We start from the raw sequence: 6743 nt of genomic DNA on the forward strand, positions 1-6743 counted from the left end.
TTTCAATTATTTCCCTCTTTGTGCTTGTTTCCATGTGGATAGTCATTACCACTGTTACCATGGGTTTCCATGTACAAGGTTCCTTTCATGAAGATTTTTCCTTTCTTACTTAGGTTCTCTTCCTCCCCACCCATCAAACTCATCAGTTCTTTAAAACCTTGTTATTAGTGTATGCTGCACCGTCTTCTCTGATTTATCCTACCAGGACTTTTGTTTCTGTAGTCTGTCTAAAGTTAATTTCTATCCCAGGTTCCCGCAGCCCTTGTGTATCTGTTACGGTGTTTAAGTTGAGGTATCCAGGTCTTGTCAGCATTGTGGAAAAGATTGACTGAACATGTTTTGCAAACACATGCAAAAACTTACTGAAACACGCAAAAATAAGTACAAGAAGAGATTGGAGTCATTACTGAATCTGCAGATACCCTTCAAGAAAATAACATAGACGTCAATCCACTGGAGCAGATCTATATCTGTCTTCTGTGAACCTCTCTGAAATACATCTGTTTTTCTCTGTTCTTTCTCATGGCTGTGTGTTGACATCAACATTAAGTCATGCTGATCCATGCTTAGCACCCCAAGTAACCCATCAGTCACTACAGAAAAAAAAGAAAATAAATTTGTTTTGTTATTCTCAAATCTGTGTCTGCTTTGCATTGCTTTTCAATTTGTGAAGCAGGGATTTAATGAGAACATTTCCCAGTGACAGTACTCATTCATATTTGAGATCCCCGAGTCAATTAACAGCAGCAAAAAGGGGAGTGCAAAACAAACAAATGTGACTTAGTAATTAGAAAGAAAGCTTGAAAACAGCACATACAGTAGTGTTAACATTACAGATTCTATAAAAATGTCCTCATCAACAAATAGCAATTAAAAGACATGCAGTCACAGAAATGATTGCATTAGGCTGTACGTGGCAGCTGCACCAGCAACCCCACGCCCCTTCACCACCCTAGGATATCATGACTACACTCCCACGTTGCACCTGTTCCCTGCAGAACAGAAGGACTTTGTATGTATATGGAGGTCTTGTAACATATACTATCTCTGTTATTTCATTGCCTGGTGCAATTATAGACTCTCATCTGTTGTTGAGCATGAGACAACTGTTCATCGTCAAAGTTCCCGGAGCTGGCACCGTCAGATTGACTGTGACACAGAGTTTCATCAGTTTGAACCCAGGCATTAATGCAAGAACATATTTTAGCTCTGCCTCCAGATGAAAGCTTCTGCAGAACATTTTCATTTCCGATCTCTTAAGCCAGTGCCTAAGATTAATAGCCATTTAAAGAGTCTAATGTAGATAGTCTGGCAATGCATTCTTTTGCTTACATTATCCTATCATTGACTGAATGGGTATCTAATTCCTCTACCCTGTCTAACAGCAGTAATCAGTCAGGAATATGCCTCAATCCAGAAACAATAAAAGCTCAAATAACCTCTGTCTGCACTCCTTTTTTATTTTTTGTACTATCCTCATTCAGTGTGTCCCTGCTTCCCTTACGTTTTCTTGATTTGTGTGTTTCATTTCAGCCCTCAATGTTGCTATTTGTACGAATCCAGTTTCACTGTTAGCTTTTTACCCAGGGCCCATCAAAGCAGCACCCCTACACATATTAACAACAGCAGCTACTTTCTTACCAGCTCCATTGAAATTCTGTCCTCTTACACGTGTCCCTGGGATTCCACCAATACCTGAAATTTTTATTAAGTATGTAGTGCACTGCAGAGATATTTGGTCTGCAATGTCTGCAGTCTGTGAATGCATCAGATTGCAAGGATGGCAACATTCATGGTCACATTTTTTTTGCCTGTTTTCACATCATTAAATGCCTTCTTCCTTCCTAGTTGCTGTTTTAGAAGCCTGCGAGGGTGAATGTGTTTTTGATTGAATACTGGTGTCTAATGTTTGTTTGAACAGGCCATGTCAAAATGTCTGGTGGCTTTCCTTTCATGCCCACTGAACACAGAAAATATTTTCATTCATGATAATGCTGTGTCAATATGCACCCTGTTCAACAGGAGCCTCTCGCACCTCCTGTTTGACCTGCAGAGATTGACATGCACTCCCACTGCTCTCCTAAATTACACATGCAAACTCTCCATTTTTGTCTTTTTAAGTATTGTACAGCAATGCGCACTGAACTGCACTTTGTCATAATTTAAGAAAAACAAAAGGAAATAAAAAATATTAAAATCAAGCACCGGGTAAATATGCATAGATTGATACATACATTTATGCATGAAACTGTGCCTATGTGTATGTCTACTACTGACCACCTGCAGAGCAAAGAGGTCATGTTTCTGGTCTTCCGTAGCAACAGAAGCAACACTCTGAGGATCCAGTGTTTTCGAGCCATGATGCACTCCAAGCGTTTACACAGGTGGTTATCATATGGCCAATAAGACATACTTAGAATCTGCAGGCATGTATCAGTACTTGTTTCCTCCAGCAGTCATTACACTATATGATATAACTGGAGTGAGTAATCTTTGCAAGACACATAAATGCACTTTTTGCATTTCGTCAGAGAACTGAAGTTTCAGTGTGAGTGATATCACGCAGAGAAGGGAGTAACATGGAGAAATGAACCAAGAAAGAGAGACAAGCAGGGGCGCTTTCTGACCGGGAAGCCGGGGTGTTATGGTTGGCTTAGCTGTGTCTGCTGAGTGTGAGTATTACAGTATAAGACCTACTGTGCACACCTTCATGCATATGAATTTATACTTGGAACCACTTTTAACCTAAGTCTTGAGATAAGTGGAAATAAGTCTGTATATACTCTGTCACAGCCCATTTGTGCTCAACCTCTCTCCAACCGTGTGCTGTCAAACCTCAGCTGAGGCCCTATGTGGGTGTATATCTTGCATGGATGTCTATGGGACCAAAGTATAGTAAATGAATTCACCCTTTGCAAAAACTAATGCTAAAGACCACAATGTGTCAAAGCTCAGGTGGTTACAAAACAGTTATCAAAAATGCTATGTGGTCACCATTTTCTTCTTCCTGTGATTCAGCTTTCAGGACATATTTCTTTGTTATAGGTATAGTAATGGGAAATACAGACCAAGGCAGTGGTCTGTGGTCACAGACTGTGAAGAGGAGGAATGGGTTACGCCTCTGGAGTGATGTGTGGAAGTTGCCATCTGGTCTCTTTTGGATTCTCATCCATCATCATGGTAACCATCAACATAACCTACAGGTGAGGGGGTGAGGGTGAATTTTTCTGAACGCATATACGTTGTTTACATGGGTTTGTGAAGTCAAAGTTTAATGCCTTGTACAGTAAAATGACTCCACGTTTAAAATAAGGCTAAATCAGGCCGTTTGAGAAAAAAAATTCTTTAATACTCTCTGCCTTGACCATTGGTTTTAAATATGTTTAACCATGATTGCTTTTGGCTGACAGATACATATAATAATAATGGTGAAAGGCACAGACTAAACATCTGCCTTCAACATGTACTTACTGCTGTTTTTTCTACCTCACTGGTGGGTGATTTAAGCGCATACAGAAATGGCAGACACATTTCCGTCAGCAGCAAAACGAAAACAGAGGGGGATGCGCGGAAAAGCAGCAGGGCAGTGCCGTGCACTGCATCAAAATGCACAAGATCTTTTGCTCAAAGAAAACCCCTCAGCATAAAATCGTTGCTCCTTGGTGTGTATGACTGTGGACATCTATCCATGAACCCTAGTGTTTATGAAATATGAATAGGGACACCTTAATTGAATCAGTAATCCCAGGCTTGCTCCAGGGCAGGACCACCATGTGTTGCTACGAAGAAGAAGCACTTTCTGACTGTCTGCTTTGAAATGGCTGAAAAGCAGTAAGAGTTCCTGAAAACCGTCCTCCTGGAGTTTTTGTCAGCGACCAGTAAAACACAACTCTTATGTTTAAACCCCTCCTTTAATTGCACAACCACTGTTGTTTGATATACAAAGACAAAAACACTGAAAACAAATTAATTGAGACCAAATGCCACATCCACATCACGCATTTAAGAGTCTGAGTCATACTATGTGTGTATCATCGGGCTTGCCTCTTTCCTCTAGTAAATAACTGTTTTAGCTGTTTGCCACCTATAAATATCAGGCACTCTTCAAATCAACGCCTCACCGTTGTCTAAATTGGGGCTTTCCTTATCAAAGGGGACTAGATGGGAGGTGAACCTTCAGCGCTATCAGGGTCACTGTGCTTCAGTTGCACCCAATGAACAAACACGGTGACAAGTTGTGTATATTAGTCACTGTCAGAAATGACCCAAAGTGTGAGTTGGAACACTAGTGCTTTTTCCAGATGTGTTGTTCATTGTGGAAGAACTATCAGTTAACCTGTTAACCTGCTCTATATCACACTGACTGCTCCAAAAGACACTGTCGGTAATTTGTGTCAAAAGCTCCTGTTAATCCATCTGTCGATGTCACTGAGTTTACATTGCTCCATAACTGATTAATAACAGTTAGCAGTCGTTTGGACCACTATGAGACAAATTCCAGAGATATGCAGTGTAGGCTGACATATTGTGTTGACATTTTACGCGCACACCTACGTACAGAAACATGGCAGGCAGCGTCAAAACCTTGGAAAAATAAAAATGGGGTTAACATTAAAGCAATACTTTGGAATTTTCAGTGTCTTATCCAGCTAGATGAGGAGATTCATGGAGACATTCCAAAGTTACCACAGACAGCTGGTTTTCTAAGCTTACCACAAAGACTTAAAAATGTGGAAAATGCTACAGTGGCTCTATCCAGTGTGACAAAATCTCACTGAATACATCTTATCTTATTTGCTTTAAGTGTTCAAAAGTACAAGCATAATATAAACACATTTTCAGGGATTTTGTTATGGTATTAGACATATCTTTTCAAAAATCAGTCTTCCTAAAAGGCTAGTCTTTTAACTTCAGCTTGCGCCTGTCTGTAACCAAAGAAGAAAACACACAGTTTTAACAGACTAATAAAGTTTTACAGAAATACTCACAAATAAAAAATAAACTCCCTCATGCTATAAATCCATTAATAAGTTTCAGGCTGACGCCACCATGTCAGTACTGCCAGTAAGTTTTGTGTCAGCGTGGCTGTTTCTCCACCAGCTTTGTTTGTCACTTCATCTGTCCATAATTACTGGACTTACAATTCCACAAGATCCGCTTTTGCCCTTAGAGGAGGACAGGAGATAAACACCGGACTTTTCAAAGTCACTCATTTCTGCACTTTATGTTAACTGACAAACACTTTTCCTGGAACAAAACACACTTGTTATGGGTCACATATTTTGAGCCACCAGTGTACACTCATCAGCATCATCTCACACAACCAGTATGAACTATAAGGTGGCGGAAAAAATCTCTTCCCTTGACCACTAATTGGATAGTGTGGCAACAGAACAAAACAGAAGTGTTATTTTCACATGTTCACCACATGAAAACTTTAGCTAATAGTTAAATTTAGACAAGAAAACAACACAAAGTTCACACCTGCGTTTGAAGCGTCCGTCAAATGCCACAATTTGTTTTCCCATCAGATTCCGACACAATCAATAAATTCAAATAATACAAAAAAACAGCCCAACAGTTTAATGGACTTCAGGAATGTGAGCTTAATGTGAGTCACATCTAGGGCATGCCTATTGTCTTACTCTGTCCTGTGCATGACTTGACAGCTGTAACAAGATAAAATATAGACTTTTGTTAAAACACAAAGATTGATTTTTTTTTCACAGCACAAGATCAAAAATTCGTTTTTTAACTGTGAAGGAAAATTTATCCCTAAGTTTTACTGGTAAATGTATGACTAAAACCTTGATGCAACCATGAGTGAATTTTGCATACAAAGTCCAAAATAAAGTGTTTGGCCATTAATAAAGGAGCAACATTTGATCACTGACAGTCTTGTGTGAACTCCTTTCCAGGCTAAAATAAAAATGTAAGCAAGACAATTAAAGCCACTAAACATAAAAGAGAAAATATTCCACGGAACAGTAGGCATAACATTATGCCTGAGGTTGCTATTTGTGTTGATTAAGTGATGGGTTATGCAGGGAGAGGAATAAGCGCTGGAATATTTTTGAGTGCACTTCAGAACAAAGATCTGTTATGTTTCTGATATATTCTCTTCAGGTTCAGTTGCTTTCATATGAAGAGACAGATATTTTTATTCTCCTTTTAAGTTTCTTGCCAGAATGACACAGCGCTGAACCCACCGTCCCACTTGTGGATAATGTTTTGCAGGCGTTTGAGCTAAAGCTAGCTTATGCACACTTCAATCAGTTACAGATTAGAAGTGTGCAAGGGAGCAGCCAGGCAACAGTCAAACACATAGCAGGGTACCTATACATTTTTCTCTGGATAAATTAACCTCTTGCTCCTTGGCGCACCCTCAAACCATCTCAGGGTCAGCTAAGGTCAAGCTATGGGCCTCATTCCCCCACTGTCTAATCCTATCTCATCTTCAGCTTTCATGCTTTTATTTTCATTAACTTTTTTCAGTTTCTAGTGTTTCTTAACAGCATTTCCTTTCAAGCCTCTGCAGATTTTTCTTCTTCTTTTTCTTACCCCTTTTTTGTTGTTGTTAAAAATACACCACATTTTTACACTGGCAACAGTACAAACTCTATAATACCCACAAACATTTTTGCCAGTAATGCCATTTCAAAACAATAAAAGCACTGTCTCGAACTACATTACACAGAATTACACAGAGTACAGATACACTGATTTGCTGGAGTTTGTATGTC

The sequence above is a fragment of the Haplochromis burtoni genome, unplaced genomic scaffold (genome assembly GCF_018398535.1).
Source record: "Haplochromis burtoni strain Fernald_Lab_line unplaced genomic scaffold, NCSU_Asbu1 Contig_264, whole genome shotgun sequence".
Classification (NCBI taxonomy): domain Eukaryota; kingdom Metazoa; phylum Chordata; class Actinopteri; order Cichliformes; family Cichlidae; genus Haplochromis; species Haplochromis burtoni.